The following is a 22,522-nucleotide window of genomic DNA, read 5'->3' on the forward strand; positions in this document are numbered from 1 at the left end:
TAGTTCAACCTGGAGTCTCGATGAGATGAGGGATAGCTCCGGATATCCATGTCTGTTGGCGCAAAAAGAAAGAAATGTATGTCAGTGAACAAGGATGGCTGGAATATAGGCTGCACATGTCACATACGGTGTGGAACATTGAGGCGGAGCCACTATCGGCGCACCGATGGCTCCAATATAGGCTGCGTATGTCACATCCAGTGTGGAACAACATTGAGGCGGAGCCACTATCAGTGTGCAGGAGTACTGCTAAACAATTTCCGGATCCAATCTGGCACCTGGGGAAGTATTCAATAGGTGAGGAATATGTGGTTAGAAGCCTCTTATCAGAGGCAGAACCAAGCATGCTGATATTTTACACTCTTCTTCAGGACAGGCCAGTGCAATTCTTGGTGGAACAGAAAGGCTAACGCTGTGAAGCCAAACCATGGATGCTACTGACCAAATTTCACCCCGCTCCACCCATTGTGAAACAGCTCCTCAACCTTTTCTTGAGAAAGCTGGTAGAGCCATAATTATGGGTAGGGGTTCGTGGAATAGGATGAATAGGCTTATTGTTTGGTTCTTGTTCAAGTCCAACATCCTCTGTTAGCCGCAGGTCTGCCTGCCATTCCGTTTTCTGTTTACACAGCCAGTGCCATTGTACAACCATCAGTTCTCAAGTTTTGCATTCCACAAGTCATTTGACCTATTTTGCTCCTGTGACAGGGATACCAAACTTTTAATTCTACAAGGCTGCCTAGCAGCTCTCAAGGCCTCAGTGTCTGGAGAGCAGGATGGAAACTGGGGGCAGAAACATGCCCATAAAAAGAGGATGGGTAATTTAAAAACTAGTCCTGTCACATGAAGGGCCTTGTCTCAGTTGCTTTAAAGTGAAAACATTTACTTTAGCGGGGTACCAGGCTTAAGCCATTTTAGTCTACAGATAGACCATTGTTGCCACAGGAGCTGACCTTACGAACGTTCTGAAACAAGGAGATAGGGTTTCTTAATTTTGTTCACCTAAGGCTCACGACTCCAACATCAGTATGATTGTCTACTTGCAAACAATTCAAAGTTTTGTTTCACACCCATACATCCTAAAAGGTCCTTTTCCTGTGCATTAAAGAACAAGTTACTTACCTTCGGTAATGCATTATCCGGTAGAGACAATATCTAGCTGCAGATTCCTTACCTTTCAATTTCCCAGGTCAGACTGAATCTAGAAACTTTTGCATGAGCATTACCCCTGTGCGCCGTCGGTTGGCTCAGTTCGGTTCCGTATGGCATCGTCAGTGCTGGATGAGACGCTGCAGTCAAATATATAGATGCCACCCAGGCTTGCGGACGTCAGTTACTTGTCATGACTTTCCACGCCAGAAGCGATGCTAGCCGTATAAATACTTCCACAGAGTGGCGAGGCAAGGGTGGGTCTGTAAGGAATCTGCAGCTAGATATTGTCTCTACCAGATAATGTGTTACCAAATGTAAGTAACTTGCTCATCTGATAGAGTCAAGTCAAAAGGCTTTATTTCGATAAAAACATATCATAAAAGCTTCACATTTAAAACACATTTTGGGAATAAAAACATGAAATAATCTATTTACACCAAATTTTTGCATTCAATAATTACAAGTTAAAAAACATTTCTAGAAATTGGTTAAAAAACGGATTAAACATTTCATTTAAGCCTTTTGCTTCTAAGATGCCATGCCCATGATAGAAATGTTAATGGCCGGGAATCTGCCATTAGGATACACAACGCCTCGTTATGAGATCTAGTGCCTAACAACCGACACAATGGTTTAAGCCACCTGTTTCTTGGATGCATGTACTCCGGACATTCAAACATAAAATGTGCTATAGTTTCTGGCCTATTTGGGCAAATAGGGCAAAATACTATTGTTTGAGCCGGGGGTTTCCAGCGAGTTGTGAGAGCACGCACAGGAAGAGCCCCGACCCTAAACCTGAAGTAGAGAGCCCTGTCAAATGGTTTCCAGATAATATCCAAGTAGAGTTCCCGGATCGACAGATCCTTAAACTTCAGAAAATCGTCCGTGAGCCTGCCCAAAGCATGGTTAGTAGTAGTTCGAAACGCAACCCAGTTCCAATAAAGACTCTTTAGAGTTGCTTTCGGGGGAGAGGACCTACCAACCCTTGCTTCACTTAGGCCCAAGTCGCCAAGCAGAGCTTTTAGATCTTTTAGCCACTTTACTTTATGCCATCCAGGCAATGACATGACTTCAGATAGCCCTTTAGCATATTTGGCCAATTCGGGTATTCGCCACAGCCGAGCCCATAAGAGCAACGGCCGCAGCTTTGCCAGATCGCTAATGGGGCGACAACCTAGGTCCAGTATTAGCGGTATCATTGGGGTGCTCTGAGGAAGTGACATAAGGGCCCTATAGAATTTGTTTTCGGACCTTGTCAATTCATCTATACTGTTGGTACCCCATAACTCTGCCCCGTAAAGAGCAGAGCTAACTCCCCTCGCTTTATAAATGTCAATGACTGGGGCTATTGGCCTTATTGAGCAGGAACGCTGCTCCTTGAGCAATGCCCCAGCTACCCTCTTATGGGTTAGCAGCATTTTGCTAAGGTGTGGGATCCACTGCATAGTATGTGATATTCGTATGCCCAAGTAATCAAACACAGTGACCCTTTCCAAAGGCACGAGGTTCAGCATAGGGGCTCGGCCAAGTTTTTTTGGGGGGTTCATCACCAGATATTTTGTTTTGTCCGTGTTGATTACTAGACCCCGCTCCGAACAAAAGATCTGGAAGTTGTTGAGGAGATTTTGAAGGCCCATAGGGGATTTGGACAACAGGAGCGTGTCGTCCGCAAATAAGAGGGTGGGTATTCGCTCGCCCGCCAGGGATGGTTCATCTGAAGGATATTTTAGCAGATGCTCAACCACACCATTAACATATAATGAAAAGAGGGGAGCAAGGACACATCCCTGGCGAACCCCTCTCTCTACCGGGATTCTGTTGGTTTTCTCACCCTCTGTACCCCATCTTACTTGGGCAAAGTTGTCTTCGTGGAGCCTGACCAACATGGAGAGAATGTAACGAGGGAGCCCTATGTCGGCGAGTACTCCCCAAAGAATCTCCCTAGGTACAAGGTCAAAGGCAGTCTTTAGGTCGATAAACGCGAGATAAAGACTGCCTTTGCCTATGACCACCACCTTCCAGTAAATTAGCAATAATCTAAACGCTTGCTCTATTGTGCCCGTCCCAGCCCTGAATCCTGCTTGGTAATCGGAGAGAATTTCATTTTCGTAAATCCATTGTAGTATTCTCTCCAACAGCACCTTACCAACAACCTTCTGGGTTGTATCTAGCAAGCTTATGGGCCGATAATTGGAGGGGTCATCCCTCAGCCCCTTTTTAAAAATCGGCACAACCTCGGCCCCTTTCCAGGAGTTAGGGATGGCAGCACCTCTGTGAATTGCAGTACGCAAAGAGTGAATAAACTTCCCCCATTTCAGCTTATCCGAGCGAAGCAGGTCCCCAGGGATGTCATCTGGGCCGGCTGCTTTTTGAGGCACAATGGTACTAATAGCATATTCCACTTCCTTAGTTGTGAAGGGGGACTCATTTGGGTCACCCTCCAAGACATGAAAGTTAGATGTAGCTAAGACGCTAGTCCCATGCCGACAGGTATATAGTTTTGAGAAGTGGTCAAACCATGCTTGGCTAGTGATATTACATGTAATGAGGTCGCTATCTGGTCTATTTCTAGCTCTTATGGTATCCCAGAGGCGCCTAGCATCCTTGCTAGAGCTAGCCTCTTTTAGGGTTTGCCAATACTCATATTCCCACTCCTTTTTTGCATTGTTATAGCCTGGTTGTACTCTTTTCTAGCACACTGTATCAAGGGTTGTGACTTGCCTTTAATAGCCTTGATCAGGGCTGACTTTTTATGTCTGCATGTGGAGGTGAACCAGTCATGCGCACCCTTTGGTTTCTGGGTCCTTATGATCTTGCCCCCACACACTTGCTTCAGGAATAATTTCCCTACAGTCTTGCTGGTTTCCTGGAAGACAAGCGTTACCCTGTCCGGAACTAGGTGGGCTGAAAGGGTAGTATCCAACTCCCTTTGCAAAGTTGTTAGTGCTGTGTCTATGGTTTTTAGCTTGGTTTCGTTTAGGGCTACTTTACACCACTTAGGGCGTCTCCCACAATTGGATGGAAACATTTTGGGGACAAGCTCCAGTTTATTAAGGGTTTTTCCGTTAATTTTTCGGGGCCACAAACTCTTAAGAGTTAGTGAAAGCGAGTTGTGGTCACTATCTACAGTGGGTAGAACGACCATATCCTGGACAAACTTCCAAAGCATAAAATCAAGGAGGAAATAATCAATCCTAGACGTGTGGTTCACCCTATTGAATGTGACAGCACCCATGGGGTCTGAAATAGTTCAGCCGTTAACAGCTCTTAGCCCGAACTCCATGGTCAATGCGTTTAGCTGAATCGCCCTTTGGGACCATCTTTTTATTGGTTGAATGGATAGCATGGGTATACCCCTCCTTACATCATCCTCGCCTAGGTCCAAAATATCCTCTGTCGCAAGAGGCTCATATGTACAATTAAAATCTCCTGCGACCAGGACTTGGATGCCGTCATTACAATCTCTGAGCTCACTTTCAAGGATGGTTACTATTGGAGACAGAGAGCCATTTTTTGTTCCCCTAGCATAGATGTTAAATAGCTCAATGGTTCGCCCCCTGTTTGGGCCCCTCAACGAGATTCGAAGGATGTCTGGGGAGTTGCTCTGCTTTTGTGTGATGTGACAGCCCAGGGAAATGCTTACCCAAATGAGAAGCCTCCCCGAAGGGCGGCCCTTCCCTGAAATTGGGGGTGTTGCAGGTAGAAAGTAGGTGACATAGCCAGCTCTATGGAGGGGTTTCAGGCTCCAAGTCTCCTGAAAAATACAAATCTTATGCGCCTCCACCAAGGTATTCCAGTCTGGTGAGCCTAATTTTCTATGAATACCTGCTATGTTCCAACTGATAACCTTGAGTAATTCAGTAGTATCTGGGGCATGGTTTATTGAACAGTCCAGTTGTGCTCTAAGGGGGTTAGGTTCTGTTTCGACTGGCTCTATAGCTGGGATAAGCCCGGGGGATATGCCCAAATTCAGGGCATCTCCCTGGTCAGTTGGATATACTGCTAAAGTCGGAGGGACACTTATAAGGTTATCTTGTGGGTGGGATAAAGAGGAATCGATATGTCAATACCCTAAGTCAGGGCCATAATGTTCTCGCCTGTTACCAAAGTTTAAGGTTGGGTGAATACAATGGTCGTTAGGAAGCCCTCCCCAAGGTGGGTATCCATAGTTCTGCCATTGGGGTGGTTGCAGATAAAAGTGCCCCAAACCAAGTGCTCTTATTCCACTATTGTCAGGCCCGTTATGATGATTGCAAATAAACTTTACGGCGCGTGTATCCCAAAAATTGACTAGGATACAATCACCAGGTACATCCTTTGCTCTACTACCCACCCAGCTAACTCTTCTAACAAATAGAACCTTCCCATCTATTTGTCTCAGTAGAGACATATTGTTATTCAACCAATAAGTAGTTTTATTGTTTAATTCGGAGTATGATTCCGTTTTACCAGGCAGTAGCCGGGGAACTCCTGCCAAAACAACTACATAGGGCAAACTTGCAGGAGGCAAGTCAATATGGGGAAAGCTAAGCCGTTCACTATCTATATCACCCGACCTATGAGTCGGATTTGTCCTCTCATTTGCGACATTGCTAGGAGTGTTTTTGTCTTTCTGGATTTGTGTAGATGCAACAGTGCTACCTCCCTTACTTTCTATAGTTACTACCTTACTGGGGACGTTTTTATCTCCTTGGGGTTGGGAGATTTCACTTTCTCTACACCCCTTGTCAATTTTTGCTATTGGTCGTTTGTTTGGTTTACTTCCCTTTTTAGGTCGAGGACCGTCTCACTGCGTAGCAGTGGGAGGAGTCCGAAGAATTTATGTTTTTTAGTTAGGGGGCTTGAACCCGCCCCTCTTCTCCATTGGCTGGCTTCCTAAATGGAGGCCAGCCATTGGAGGATAGGGGCGTCACTCGGTTCTAGCCCCGTCTTTTTCGGATTCGGGGGCGTGTTTTTTAGGTTCTTTCTATCTGTGACGTCATCCGTCACTCAAACCTAAAAACACGCCCCCGAATGCGAAATTGACCGCGTGTTTCTCCGAGGCATTTCTGCTTTGCCTCGGAGAAACATGGTGGTGGTTTCCGGAGCTGCTCGGCTCCTCTGGCGTCCCCCCCTTCCCTCTGCCCGCAGCTCTTCTCCGTCCGCTCTCGCCCCCCCTTCCCTCTACCCGCAGCTCGCCTCCGTCCCGCTCTCGCCCCCCACTTACCCCCGCCCGCAGCTCTCCTTCGTCCCCCGCTATACCCACTGCAGGAAGTGTAGCGCTCCTCCTTGTTTTATGTTCGCATCTGCTAGTAGAAGTGCTTTCTGCCGGGCAGGGGGCAGGCAGAGGGTTAGGCTGAGGGTTGTCAACGCCTGGGGTGCATTGAAAAAAAAGGTGGCCCTAGTAAGTCGTCACACTTTATTCCCTTTTCTGTGGCACTAAAATGTTGAACCCTGCCTGCTCGTGGCTGGCCGTAGTCACCGTTTCTGGTGAAGCGGGGGCTTATGTAGAAGGTTTGTTTAGTTGGGACCCTCCCCTGGAGTCTGATATATGGGCCCCAAGCCAGGCATATGCACACCCCTCGCCCCTGTGTCTTCATGAAATAAAAGTAACGCGCTGCGCTGTGCCCTCCGGGAATCACCCACACCTTTTCAGGTAAGCGGTGTGTGTTTTGGGGGAGGGGGCCTTGTTATCCGACGTCAGTAGCGTCAGTCCATGCTCTCTAACAGAAGGGATACTCAAACTTGGAGCCGAGCCCGCAGCTCCTCTGTCTCTTCCTTGTCAGTTAGTACTCCCCCCCCCCCCCCCGTCAGTTGTAAAAGTCACGCCGTTATTTTCGTAGGTCAACTTTGCATTAGTGTTGTTTAGTTGGCTGCAACACTCATCACGTGAAATATTGGAAGCGTTGCATGGTTCTTTCATTTATATAGCGCTTCATTCCCTCGAGGACGCATCGAAGCGCATGATTTGCAATGGTCTTCTTTACCTCTACATTAAAACGATCGCGGCATTTGAGACGCACTCATCAAGGTTATTGGATTAGTTAAATCATATCTAGCGAAGCAAGATGTCTCGGTTGCCTCATGGCGCTAGAGACAGAACTGTAACCGAGGGGCGACGCACCGTGGAATGATTTTTATACTTTAGCCTCAATTATGTACGAGCCCATAGACAGCACACTTTCACACGTATTTGTGTTCCCTGAAAGCCTCCCCCCACATACTGTGATTTGTGTATAATAAACATGCATTTTTTTTTATTACCATAACCACACTTTGCCTATACATCTTGGTGATTGCTGCTTGACTTGTGAAGAGACACGCGCCCCGGGTTACGTTCTGGGGGTCTTTCTAATGCTTCCAGCCCTCAGTGAACACAAAGGCCATCCTTCCCCTTTACTTTGGACTGCAGACGGCTCCCTCGTGCTGTTCCCGGCTCTCTCCCTGCCGCCCAGTGGTCCTGCTCCGGGGGTCTGGTGGGCGGGGTGTCTTTGTCCAGGCGGTGGCAGCAGGGCCCGCCTCCCTGTGAATGAAAGAGACAGCCCCCGGGTCATTTTTCCCACACTAGCGTGATTCATTCAAGCCCTGATTGGAACCACATTGGGAGCAGCCATAGATAACATGTCGGCGCTGGCAGTGTTCGGGTGCAGCCGTCTGCCCTGGAAACCTCTCTCTCCCTGCACAGGATGGTTGTTGCTTCTATTGTTCAGAGACTTGTTGAGTGTTGTCCGAGGCTGCGCGCGCTGTTGCTTGGTGCTAAATGTGGCTGATATGTAGTGCAGATAAACTCTCTTCACTTGAACGCCACCGTGCAGACCTGGACACCAAAGGTCAACAAGGCTGGCCCGTCCCACCCCTCTCCCTCCAACATGTGCCTGCCCAAGGACCAATGTGGAAACCAGCTTATTGGACTGTAGAGTTACTCCGCTTCCAGCTTACCGGAAGCCATAACCTGCATTACTACCGGGCTCTCACACTTACTCAACCATCGCACTGTTAAGTGCTACGTCATTTAACATGAAAACTGCACTGCGGTGGTCATCACACACAACATGGAAGCACTTCCGGCATAGGATCATAGCAAAAGCTAACCTTTCCAGCCACGCACCCTACCTACATGCTGTCACGTGCTATCCATGTATGCAAGCACATCAGCGCCCCATATAGTCTTAGTAAGCTCTATATAAATGTTATACTACTATTTGCCAAAATAACAGATATTTTTAACTACAGGGATATTTAAACATAATTGAAAAATTCTTCAGAAACAAAGCTTTTTCATACAACAGGTTGGAAGAAATTGCAAAAAAAAAAAAAAACTGATCAAGGTACCAAAAAATTGGGGGATAGTAACATCTGACAAAGTGTCTAAACTCGGCAGAAGTGTGGTATGTAGTGCTGTGTAAACATAGTTATCAAGCACAGGGCGTGGAAATAGAATGGGGTGTTTTTGATAGTTTACACACTCCAGCGCTATCGTCCTCTCGGATTCCTGGGGGTGAGTAATGTCTATCGCGACAACGTCACTAAGGAGGATGAGTGGCTGAATGCTGCAGGGACTGCTCTTTGGGTATAATGATCATCTTAGGGAGTACGCATGCTTGAATGTGAGTTGCCTCTCACTGATCCAAGGTCTAATTACCCTGAGATGTTACCTTGATGGCACTCGTTTTTTTCTTGCCTTCTGCCCCTGATTGCACTCGTTTTTCTTGCCTCTGCTCCCCTGTGCCATTTTTCATGCCTCTGCCACCCTGTTTGTGCCGTTTTTTTGCCTCTGCCACCCTGTTTGTGCCGTTTTTCTTGCCTCTGCCCCCGTTTGTGCCATTTTTCTTGCCTCTGCCACCCTGTTTGTGCCGTTTTTCTTGCCTCTGCCACCGTGTTTGTGCCGTTTTTCTTGCCTCTGCCACCGTTTTTCTTGCCTCTGCCACCGTTTTTCCTGCCTCTGCCACCCTGTTTGTGCCATTTTTCTTGCCTTCTGCCCCCTGATTGCACTCGTTTTTCTTGCCTTCTGCCCCCTGATTGCACTTGTTTTTCTTGCCTTCTGCCCCCTGATTGCACTTGTTTTTCTTGCCTTCTGCCCCCTGATTGCACTCGTTTTTTCGTGCCTTCTGCCCCCTGATTGCACTCGTTTTTCTTGCCTCTGCTCCCATGATTGTGCCATTTTTCTTGCCTCTGCTCCCCTAATTGTGCCATTTTTCTTGCCTCTGCCCCCCTGATTGTGCTCGTTTTCTTGCCTTCTGCCCCCTGATTGCACTCGTTTTTCTTGCCTTCTGCCCCCTGATTGCACTAGTTTTTCTTGCCTCTGCTCCCCTAATTGTGCCATTTTTCTTGCCTCTTCTCCCCTAATTGTGCCATTTTTCTTGCCTCTTCTCCCCTAATTGTGCCATTTTTCTTGCCTCTGCCCCCCAATTGTGCTATTGGCAATGTAAATGACAATGCCATTTATTTATAATTAAAAAAAAAAAGTCATGAGCAATGCCAATAGCTCTACCTTTAATAATGCCGAGACTATTGCATTGTAAATGATTGTTTGTGATTGATGCTGGGAGATTAATACTACCCTTTGTCCCAGGGAGACCTTTTTGGTTTGGAGGAACAATAGTGGGTGTTTGTGACGGGTCTTGCAACTTCTGCTCGTCAGAAGGAAGGCTATTTTTTTAATGTAACTTAATAAGTGCCTTTACCGATAAGAAGTTGTCAAGAGTCCCTTGTTCAAAATTATCAAGTCTTTTTGATAGTTACATTACCTTTTGTGTATTTAAGTTATTTTGTTTAAACACTGCTTATCCCCTGATTTTAAATCTGTCACTGCCGCATTGCTGCACGATAAACAGTGCCCCACACCGCTATTTTAGCGGGCCGGTCCCTCGCGCTTGGATTTTGGCGGGCGCCATCTTGGGGGGGTGCTAGGGAGCTGGAACATTCGGCGCGCTCTAGCAGTCAGGTGGACTGGCTAGAGGCAGCGCTCGGTTGCTCAGTATAAAGGGGCTGAGGTAAGAGCAAGCTCGGTCCATGCTGCACTGCGCTTGCATTTATCGCGCTATCATATTTTAATTACCTTTTGTGTATTTAAGTTATTTTGTTTAAACACTGCTTATCCCCTGATTTTAAATCTGTCACTGCCGCATTGCTGCACGATAAACAGTGCCCCACACCGCTATTTTAGCGGGCCGGTCCCTCGCGCTTGGATTTTGGCGGGCGCCATCTTGGAGGGGTGCTAGGGAGCTGGAACATTCGGCGCGCTCTAGCAGTCAGGTGGACTGGCTAGAGCCCTATATTAATCAGTGGAAATGACGCGCAGCGTGTGCGCGCAGCGTGTAAGCCGTCGCTACGCCGGAGTCACGCCAGAGTCCAGCCCGTCTGCGCCCGTCCGCGCTGAGGACGGGCTGGACGGGGGGATCTACATGTCTCACATTGTGGGCCATGGACTACTGAAATATTCCTTACTGGATATGTTTCGCCTTCGTCCTAAAACTCTTCCTTGCTTCCATAGCCTTACTCCGGAGGACATCATTGTGTCCAGGGGATGCGGGTGTTTCTTGACAGACTCGGTTGATTTGATTCCCGCTTTGCCCGTTACCCCTTGGAAGCCCGGCTTTCCGGCCTCTACTAGTGAACGGTGTATTGACTGCCTGCTCCTTAATGCACGCTCACTTATTAAAAATAACATTATTTTTAAGGAGCTAATTTTGGAGAAGAATCCGAGCTGGGCCTTTATTACGGAAACGTGGGCTAAGGACTCCTCTGGTCCAGACCTCACTGAAGCGGTTCCGGATGGGTATTGTCTGACTCGGCAGGATAGAGTCGGCCGGGTCGGTGGTGGCTTAGCCATCCTGCATAGGGATGGCTTTCATTGCCATACCACGCTTTTATCTGACCCCAAGGATGCTATTCAGGTGGTCTATTTTTCGTTACATGATTCCCATTTCCCCCCATTTAATGGAATCCTGATCTATCGTCCGCCCGGTCCCAGAGCAGACTTTAGCCTAAAATTGCTTCAGCTGTTGGAGCCCTACTTTGGTCGGGAGAATTTGACTATTTTGGGTGATTTTAATTTTCATTTAGAACTATTGGAATCACATGATACCTCCGTATTGCTGGAAGCACTCTCTGCGTGCGGATTCACTCAATTGGTGATGGGACCCACCCATCGAGCTGGTCATACGCTCGATGGCATCTTCTCCAACGATCATAGACTTTCAGTGACGGCTCCTTTCTCCCTCTCCTGGTCAGACCATCTGGCCGTGCCCTTCAAAGTGGCCTTCCCTAGTCAGGAACGAGTCGGGAAAGTCCCGAGTACCTTTGAAGTACGCAGGAACTTCAAAAACATCGGTGTACACTCCTTTGACCCCTGGACTTCCAGTCTGTCCTCTATTCGGGAGATGGATCCTTCCTTAGCGGTGTCGCACTTTGATAGTATTCTTAAAGAGGCTCTGGACGAACTGGCGCCAGCTCGGTCTTGCTATTCAGCAAGAAAAAGACCATCAGCCCCTTGGTTTTCCGAACAACTTAGACTCCTTAGGCAGGAAGTAAGGAGACAGGAGCGTCGATGGCAGGCCAGTTGGGATCTCAAGGACAGGGAAGTTCATAAAACCCTGCTTAAGAGATATAAGTCGGAAGTCATTAGGACCAAGCAAGACTACTTTGTGGCCCAGACTTCCTCTCTTTCATCTCCTAAAGAACTCTTCAGGATTGTGGACTCTCTCACATCTCTTCAGGTCCCTGACCCAGTTGTTCCATCTCAAGAGCTCTGTATTGACATCGCTCGCTTCTTTCAGTCCAAGATAGCGGACATTTACACCGCTCTGGAGTCTCAGAGGCTTTCTACGGTTGAGGCATCGGTCACTGTAGTCCCGGATGTTCCCTCGGTAGAGCCTCCCCTGGCCGGATATCTGGAATCTTTCCCCCCGCTCTCCCTACAAGATCTCGATACGCGGCTTGATAAAACCAAGTCGGGCTCTCCACTTGATGCGTGCCCCCTTAAGATCTTGAAGCAGTGTAGGGGATCTCTTCTACCCCCTCTTCTTGAGATCATGAATGGGGTCATGAGGGAGGGGGTTTTTCCACAGCAATGGAAAAATGCTGTGGTCAAACCTCTCCTTAAGAAGCCCTCCCTAGATCCTGGGGTTTTAAAAAACTTTCGCCCCATCTCACTGCTTCCGGCCCCTGCAAAGATGCTCGAGTCCCACCTTAACGAGCATCTAGCTGCCTTTGTGGAGAACTCAGGCTGCCTTGACCCGTCCCAGCATGGTTTCAGGAGGGATCATAGTACCGAGTCCGCCCTCACCCTGGTTCTTGATTCCATCCGCATGAGCGTGGATGAGGGTCGGACATCCCTCCTGATCCTCCTGGATCTTACAGCTGCCTTCGATACCCTATCTCCCCAGGTTCTAACATCTCGTCTGGGTGAGATTGGGGTCCGGGGGGCAGCCCTGGGTCTGCTCTCCTCTTTTTTGGACCATAGGGAGCAGAGGGTAATGCTGGGAAAATTTCTATCTCCATCCCTGTCTGTGCAATGTGGGGTCCCTCAAGGGTCGGCGCTTAGTCCTACCCTTTTCAACATCTATGTGACCCCCCTTGCCAGACTTATTAGATCTTTTGGGATGGAGGTAGTCTCCTACGCGGACGACACACAGATCCTCGTGTCTCTCTCCCAGTCAATTGAGCTGACCGCCTCCAGATTTAGATCCTGTATGGAGGCCGTCAGCCAGTGGATGATTTACAACTCGCTCAAATTGAATGGGGAGAAGACCGAGGTGATGGTGTTCGGTGGAAGGGAAGATATCTGGTCCATGGAGTGGTGGCCTAACTCGCTGGGTCTCTGCCCCAAACCTACTTCTTCGGCGAAAAATCTTGGGGTAATGATCGACCCTACCCTGGACATGAGCCAACAAGTCAACAGAACAGTGTCGACTTGTTGGGGCATAATTCATGTTCTTAGAAAAATAAGGAACTACCTCTCCCAACCTGCAAGAAAGCAACTAGCTGTCGCCCTTTTAGGATCGCGTCTGGACTACTGCAATGCGCTGTATGCTGGACTGAATAAGAGTCAGATGCAGCGCTTGCAGGTAGTCCAGAATGCGGCAGCTAGATTCGTTCTCGATCTTCCCCGTCGCTCTTCGGCCACGTTGGCCAGGAAGCAGCTTCATTGGCTTCCGATTAAGGAGCGGATTGTTTTTAAATCTATGTGTATGATCTACAAGGCCTTGGCCAAATGCTACCCCACAGGGATTAGAGCCATCCTGAACCACTACAACCCGGGCAGAAGCCTTCGCTCATCCAATCATTCTTTCCTTCACATCCCCCGCATCCGGAAGGCTAGATGGGGTGGTAAGGCTTTCTCCCTCTTGGCCCCTAAATGGTGGAACGATCTTCCATTAGAACTTAGGTCCCTCCCTTCCCTTCAAACTTTTAGGGCTGCTCTTAAAACACGTCTTTTTGTCCAAGCATACATGTAAGTGCATGACTGCCCGCATTTTTGATTTTTCTGTTAGGCGCCTTGACACCTTCGGGTATTTGTTTGCGCGGTACAAGATGCAAAATAAATAAATAAATAAATAAATAGTTCCTTTACCCTCTCAAGTACCGGCAGTATCAAGGGCTTCAGATCTGCTCAATGTGTGCAATGAGAGGAATGTCTTTGGGAGGACTCAGACTATCTAAGTTTAGAGTTTCACCAGACAGCGGAATAGTATTAATGTCAGGAGTTCCACTGTTGGTTTCGACAGAAGGTTTCTCCAACAGAGCCTCCAGTCTTTGCAAGAAGGGTTCTCCTGGTATAGGGCCACCTGTTTCAGCTAGTGTGATTGCAGAATCTGATACATAGCTACTATTGATCTTATCCTGTGGTGTTATGTGCTTTACGGCCCTTTTCTGTTTCTTCTTCCTATCATCTCCTACACTCCTCTTTGATCTTTGGTCAAAAGGGTTTTCTCCATAGACAAGTTCAGACCTAAGCCTAGCCAGTTGTCCTCTGGTGATTACACGGGCACTGTTTATGCTTTGGTCTCCCTCAGAAGTCGAGGTCGAGCTTAGTGATCTTTCACAGTTCTCGCTATTTTTGGAGTCATCTGGCTGGGATAAGGGGGTGATCGGGGTCAGACAACCTATCATGAGGAGATAGAGGTAATGTCACAGAAGGCACATTTCTATTAAAAGGAGATCAAACTTGAGCCGCTGTGACCTGGCGAATACCTGGAAGGGAAGCAAAGGAGGGTGCCAAGATGGAGTCTTGGGAATTGGTGGTAAACATTGATATATTAGAGGGGGGCATGTGAGGAAGAAAACCCACAGGCAGTGACATGCGACATTCTGTGCTTTCTATGGCGTTTGCCACTACACCAATTGTTTTTTGCAACATGCGATCTATCGCCGTCAAGCTAGGAAGCTGGGGGTTAACGGCTGCATTTTGTTTGGGTGCAGGGACAGATCTCGAAGTATTACGCCTTCCCATTCCTATGCATTCATTAAAAAAAAAGAAAAAAGGTGGAAATCTAAATACCAGATGTAAGTTTAGCACTTATCAACGCTACCCTGGATATAACACAATGCAGCACCCTGAGGGAGTGCAGATATTCAAAAAGATGTTTCTATAAGCATTCTGCCCTTAGCAGATGACTGCTCACAATTGTGCTATCAACAAATAACAAGATCACTATACAACCTGTGCGGGTGCTGTAGCACGGGACCATAGGACCAGGAGGGGTGGCCCAGCCCAGCCTCTCCAGGCCACTAACGGTTACAAACGGTCCCGCCCTTGTCCCGGGCTTCTCCTGGGACGCTCCTGCATGCTCCCGCGCAGTGAGGACCTAGGTTGCTTATGTCGACTGCACAATGTCCGGTGGGCGGGGCTAGGTGGCGAACGCGGCCCAGGTGTTGCTGGTCACGCAGGGACTCCTGGTTGATGGAGTCCCTGCAGCGTTCAAGGCAGCCCACTCAGTGCCCTCAATCAGCCACCACAAGTCACCAAGAGCACCAGTGTCAGCACCTCCCCAGTGTCCTGAGATGCGAAGCGGCACCCGCACAGCGGGTGCGGCGAGAAGTTGGCTTAGTCCACGATAGCCTCCAGCAACGTCCTTGCACAACAGGGTTCCACCTTGGCCAGTAGTAAAGGCAATTCCCGCTTGAGGGAGGAAAACACGGGGCTTTAAAGGAGCGCGATGTCCGGTGGGCGGGGCAAGGCGGGGCACGCGGCCCAGGTGTTGCTGGTCACGCAGGGACTCCTGGTTGATGGAGTCCCTGCAGCATTCAAGGCAGCCCACTCAGAGCCCTCAATCTGCCACCACACATCACCAAGAGCACCAGTGTCAGCACCTCCCCAGTGTCCTGAGACACGAAGCGGCACCCGCGCAGCGGGTGCAGCGAGAAGTTGGCTTAGTCCACGATAGCCTCCAACAACGTCCTTGCACAACAGGGTTCCACCTTGGCCAGTAGTAAAGGCAATCTGGTAGAGACTTCCAGCTGCAGATTCCTTGCCTTTGAATAGATACCCAAGCCATACCATCCTGGTGGTGGCTGCGGACAAATTACTAGCCTAAAAAGTTCTGCAGGACTGAGCGGGCGAAATGCCCATCCTTGTGGACCTGACTGTCTAGGCAGTAATATTTAGCGTACATGTGCAGAGAAGCCCACATTGCTGCCTGACAGATGCCTAGGACCGGCACCCCATGAGCTAACGTCGTAGTCGCAGCCTTCCCTCTGGTGGAATGGATCCTTTACCCCTCAGGAGGCTTCTTTTTAGTCAGGTCATAGCAGATCTTTATACAGAGAACAACCCAGTGTGAAATGGACTGCTTCTGTGCTGCCCGACCTATTTTAGCTCCCACATAGCCCACGAAGAGTTGGTCGTCCACCCGGAACTCTTTTGTGCAGTCAAGATAGAACGACAAAGCTCTTTTGGGTCAATGCGATGGAGTCGCTCCTCTTCCTTAGAGGAATGTGGAGGAGCATAAAAGGTGGGTAGTGTGACCAACTGACCCAAATGGAAGGGGGTCACCACTTTAGGTAGGAAAGACGCCCAGGTGCTTTAGTGTAGTTCCTATAGTCCCAATAAGCTCTGCACATTGGAATAATATATCCTATAGATTTGACGTAGGACTTAAGTCAATAGGTCTCTATCGAATATACTAAACTTTATAGTGAGTGCCAGCTAGCTCAGAGGTCACTAGAAACTTTCTCGAATTCACAAGAAGGGATTTGTTTCTGACAACCGCATAAACATGACAACTTTGTTTCCTAAGAATAAGAACATATCTCTCAGAGTCGTGGAAACAATAGATAACTAGTTCACTCAGTCAATCGTGCATGCTTCGGTTCTACAGAGTTGCAGAGAAATAGAGAGACAGGCGTTTTCAATAAAAGGTTTATTGAACAGACTTCTTTCTCATGCAAGAGAGGTGAACTGCTACAATCGTTAGAAAGAGTGCAAAGTATAATGCGAACAGCGAGAATAGTATTATAAAATAATACTGAAATAGCATTGTATGGTTTCTAAGCCATATAAAACTACATATACAAATAACAGACTAAAATACTCAACTGGTGCTTCTAAAATACGCCTACACCAATGTACCAAACCTAGGTCTAGTACAAGGTAGGAAGTAAGTATGGTCTTTTGCATAGGTTTAATTTTGCCAAGAATCTACCAAAGGTTTCTCTAGGTTCTAATCAGCTCCATACCTTGTTAGAATGAAGAAGGTCTGGTATCTCTTTCTCTGGACTTTATTTCCCAACACCCCGCAAGGGGAGTCAGAAACACTGGAGTAGATTCTCGGCAGAGGAGGGCAGCTTCCTGATCAGCGTGTCAACTGGAGAGTCGGCTTCCTTCGGCACTTGCTGTAGCGAGCTGCGTCAGACAAGTAGGTTGTCAAACTGCTCCGGACCACTGTGCTTTGCTATAGCAAGTGAAGGTATATTTATACCTTGAGGGTGTTTAGGAATGCCATGTTTGACGTAAAGTCGGGCATATGACCGTCATGAATGAACCCTTGGGGAATAGTTGTTCATTGTAAAGTAACTGAGTTCTTGGAGAAATCAATATTCAAGCAAGTGGAAGTCCCCACCGGTTTAAGCTGGTTTTCCAAGAAATCGTTGACGTTTGGTGAACGGATGGAAGTATCCGTGTTTGTATTTGGGAAGCATGGGCTATGCCTAAATAAGGGCTTGATTTCTATGCCTTTATAAGGGCAACATGAATTGTACCTATATAAGGGCATGAATCGGGAAAATCCATTCGGAATCTAAAACGCCATACAACACCCACTCCACTTTCTTACGTACTACTTCTACTTAGTTCTAAACACGTTAAACATATCTAAACATGATGTGTTAAAAACCCACCCGAAACACATAAAAATGCAATGGTACTGGTTGTACACTAAAAGAGCATTTGTGTTGTGCGCATTTATAGCAAGGTTTCATTCTAAGCATTTAGGTGACATATTCAAAATGCTATCTGAATGAATCATGAAAATACATTTCTGAAATGGCTCGTAAATACAGAAAAGAAAAAGGTGCCGAAACCATTTCATACCAGAATACATATAACTATTTGTACATGTGGACCAGGTCAAATATCGTCTCTGGAAGTTTTCAAAGAATTTAAGGGCCAGATGTAGGTAAATACCATTTACCGATTCTAAAATACCGAATTTTACCGATTCAGTATTTTAGAATGGGTAAATGGTATGTAGGTATTAATTCGGTAATTTTTACAGAATCTGTAAAATTCGGTAAATACCGATTCGGTATTTACTGAATCAGTATTCCCCATTCATTCCGATGGGCCTCCAGGCCCATAGGAATGTGAATACCGAATCGGTAAGGGGGGAAGACCTACAAGGGTGGTAGGGTGTCACATTCACACCCTGTTGCACCCCTGAATAGTGCATGGGTGCACATGTGGCACACATGCATGCCCTAAGGGCATCTATGTCTGCCACATGGCACTGTTAAAAAAGCACAAAATTGCTTTTTTAACGGTTTTCGTTATTTACCACCAACTTGTAGTTGGTGGTAAATAATGAATATTTACAGGTGAAAAGCACTCACTTGTGTGCTTCCTACATTTCAGATTCGGTAATTTACCGAATCGGTATTTAAGAATTCGGTAATTTACCGAATTCTTAAATACCGATTCGGTAAATTACTGAATCTGAAATGTAGCCACCTACATCCCAAATGCCTAATACCGCTAATACCGGTCGGTAACGCCCAAAATCTGGCCCCTAGTTCTCTATGAATAGTTCTACTTTAAGCAGATTACTTTGTGCCAAAAATATGAAAAAATACAAATTTGGAAAAAATAATAATCTTGGAAAAATAGTTCCAAAGTTAGAACTCTGTTTTGAAAAAATGAAGGTCGAATTCAGAGTCTCTCAGAACACTGTGTGCCAAATCAAAAGTCAGTGTTATTGTTTGGAGAAAACATCAAATCTTCTAAGTCTATAAAGAATTTGTCAACCATTGTAGGTGAAAGTTGAATTACCTCGTTAAGAAGATCAACCGCACATAGATGTGATGCATCGCCATCAGCATTGGTCGCATTAGCAATGTACGAATCAGATGGTGCCTGTTTCTCGTACCTCAGCAGTAGTATTTTGCGTCTGTGAGATCTCAATGAATGCCGTCATCAGAATTAGTAGCCGCCGGGGACAACACAGTGCATGGGCCGTTACTGGTTCAAGCAAAATATCAACATCCATTGGCATGACTGATGGGAGTGTGAGACAGGTGTCGAACACACATTCTTCTCCGCATAGCAGGCACCGTAGAACAGGTAAGATGTAATCTTGCCAAATTGGTCTGAATGACAGAAACCATGTGGTATTTAATTCTCTTAAACAAGTCAATCCCAAAATTTGGACGATGCGCTCACGACACTTCATCGCCAGTAGAGTGGTCTCCACAGTGATCTGGGTGTCGCTGGTGGATTGGCTTGCCATTTCGAAGCAGTAGGAGCAAAAATAGTATTTCTGCAGCGAGTCCCAAAATGAGAGGCAACCCCCCAAACACAAAGTGCACAAAGTTTGGAAATCTTCCTAGGACTGCTTCAAAGGGTGCGAACAGTCCCGAAAAAACTGTCTTAAATACATGTACAATACCACTCGTATCAGACATGTTTAAGATACGACTTAACATTCCTGAGAAATGTATAGGGCAATTTGTAGTTAAAAGGGCATGTATCTCTGCAGAAGGCCTTGCGACTTGCAGATTTTAGGTCTCTTTGGCCGAGGTCAGTGGCACAGATTTCTGTAAAAGAATGGCTTTCATTCTGCTTAAAGTATCAATTCGTATAGAAGAGATGTTCTGTGAAGGCGACTGTCTTGGTTTTTGGAAACAATACTTGCATACAGCAAGTGACCCTGGCTGACAGTTACGAGATAGGGTAAACCTGGCAACATGCCACAGCGGCTGTGATCGTTCAACATGAGGTAACTTCCATTAGAAAGCTGGCCAAAAATTGGATCAATCACCTTGCAGGTGGCAGGATAAGTTGGTAGAGGAACCATCGCAGGCCCCGTGTAAATTAATACCCTGACAAGACAAAGGAGAGAATCGTTTAGTGCGTTTTCACAATTTGTACCACTAAGAAACACTCCTTTCCCCCCCACTCCAACATCTGTGTGAGTATGGGGATTCCCAGGATGTCTTGATGTATTCTTTACCCAACCATTCATATGTACCTGCTGGTATATGTTTTAGGCAATATTGAAAATGGAAAATTGTAACAGGCAGAGTGATTGTTCCGTGTATAATCCATTCAATGGCTGGTTTTTCAGCGACTGTAAATGGCAATCTTTCCAGTTTTTCAATGCTCAGCACTGTATAGTCTGCTCCCCTCTGTGCCAGTTTGATCTGTTTATCAGTGAGATTGAATTCTGAAAACAGTGACGTAGTATTGATTAAACGCCAAGGCACATAGCCTGAACGAAGGTTTTGTAACGTCCAGCCTTATAGCATGATAGAACTTAATTGCGACTGACCATGTTGCAGCATGACCAAGTCCTGTTCCATTATGTCTATGGCAGAGGATACTATGCTGTCCAAAGAATATATTCTGGACTACAGAGTTGTTAACCCATTGTCAACTACAGAGAGAGATTTCTCTAAATAATACGATAAATTTCTCGTATTCTTTCTGCAGTCTCTGCTTGCGTAATCTTCCATGCTTCATTATAAGCAGCATAGATATCAGCATATATAAAACATTTATGACGCCGTTTATTAATCTTTGCAAGAAGTCCCTTAGATTAGCGCCATCTTTAAGTAAAGATGAGTGTTGTTTTCCATCATTTAGCGTAGATCTCTGTAGCCATTCAAGGCACAGATTCCCTACACTGTATGTTGTTACTATTCCTGGATGCTGTCTCTGAACATATCTTAGATCTGGCCTAGTGAATTTGAACCCCTGTGTTTTATTCAGGAATTTATCTTGACAAGTGTTTGTGGGCCAGATTAACCATTTTTTTCAATCTGGATCTGTTCTGCTGTGATGCAAAATAATAGTATGTACGTCGACTTCCCCCTCTGAAGTGTTATTGCTATCAGGTGTAGGTGTAGGTGTATGTATGGACGGATTGTTTAGATCTTTTATCTTCGCCAACCCAAGACAAGATGTCTGTTGGACAGTGCCATTCAAAAACATAATTTGCCCCGGGATGATGCAGGCTCTAAATAAGGCTTCTAATCCCTGCACTTGCCAGTCTTTTGTGCCCCAGACAGTTTTTGTCTCAATTTTGTCTTTCCAATAGTCGAAACCCAGTGAAGACAGCTGAGCAGAAAAGGCTGCAGAATAAATGAGTTTGGTATTTGTCAGCATACTTTTCATTCCTGTCTTATTAACATTTTTAAAGTAAAATGATTCTGGATTGGGAATATAAAACCTGACAAGTATGGAAATGTTCCCAAATTTTTTTTTGAGCTACCCTTTGGTGGCTTAGGACAATGTTCCCATTGGTTATACATCAGTACATTTCTAGGATTTGCAGATTTGTACAAGAAATTATGACCATAGTGATTATAACAATACATTTGTTCATAATCTGAAGAACCTTTTAAGTATTCATGATTTGTAAACTTTGCAGTCATTTTTAAGTCTGACATCATATTATTAACAGTCTCGAAGTCCAAATCATCAGAAAAGGTACTAGATGAAACAAAGTCATTTAAGAAAATCTTGAACTGGTGTGGAATCTCCAACTGCTCCGCAGGGCCAAAAATGTCATAATCAGTTCTGTCCCAAGCTATACCCCCTGGTCTAGGAACGGCTGTGATGTTCACTGATGACAAGTCTCTTTGTTCACGATGAGATGATTTGTGTGGCTTGAGTAGTAAGTTGATGTTTTTACTTGCTGTGTCCTTTTTAACATATCTTCCATTTATCAGCATTCCCAAAGTTATTACCAGAGTCAACCAAAGTAGAAGAAAAAGCACACCCAACACAATCCGAATTTCAATCCATGGTGATAAGTCTTTTCCAAGTGATGAAAAAGGTCTGTTGCTTGTTCTTTCAAAGTTATTTTTACTGGCGTTGTTTCAGGTTCACTGGGATCCTCAGAAAACATATCAAAGTTAATGAAATAGCCAGAGGCAGTTCTGTCAATGGTCGGGATTGCATCCGGATTCGTTGAAATCGCTGGAACAATTTGATCACTTGATACATTCGTGTAGTCTGATGCTACTTTGTTGTAAACAGGTGTTTCTTGACGAACTGTTATTTGGGTCTCAAGAGGTAAAAGTTCCATTGCATAGACCTTCATTTCGCACTGCAGATTCTTCAAAGATGATGAGTCTCTCAGTTTGAACCTCTTGGATAGTAGCCAGATTAGGGCATCTGCTACACTGACGGAGTCCACTAGGTCTACTGCTTATGATCGGCCACATGATGTGGTTTGACCAGGTCGATGGACACAAACCTGCTCTTTTTACCAGCAAGGGGCGGCAGTAATACTGTTCTTGATCCGTGGATTGCTAGGACAGGTATTGGTTGTGTGTAAAAAGGCCCAGATTCATTCCTGTCCGCGATCTTTTCTCTGACTAGATCCCCAAGCTTAGGAATCCAGACAGGCCTTGCTGGGACAGTCGGTTTCTCTTCAGTGGTGGTTGGCTTCAGGAACACGTTACTTTGTTTCGTTCTTATTTCATTTAAGTCCTGTAAAACAGCCAAACGGTCTTTGATATCAAAGGGTTTTTGGTCTACCACTGAAGTCTGACAATCCAGGTCAAACACTATCATTCTGGTTCCAAAAAGGACTTCATACGGAATGATACCCCTTAGAGAACTTCTTGGCAGATTGTTAAGACTACGTTGGACACTTATTAGATGTTTGACCCACCCGTCACCCGAGCCTAATACCCTAGCTGTTATAGATTGCTTCAAGTCCCGTTTTTT

Source organism: Lissotriton helveticus, chromosome 3_1 (genome assembly GCF_964261635.1).
Source record: "Lissotriton helveticus chromosome 3_1, aLisHel1.1, whole genome shotgun sequence".
Taxonomy (NCBI): domain Eukaryota; kingdom Metazoa; phylum Chordata; class Amphibia; order Caudata; family Salamandridae; genus Lissotriton; species Lissotriton helveticus.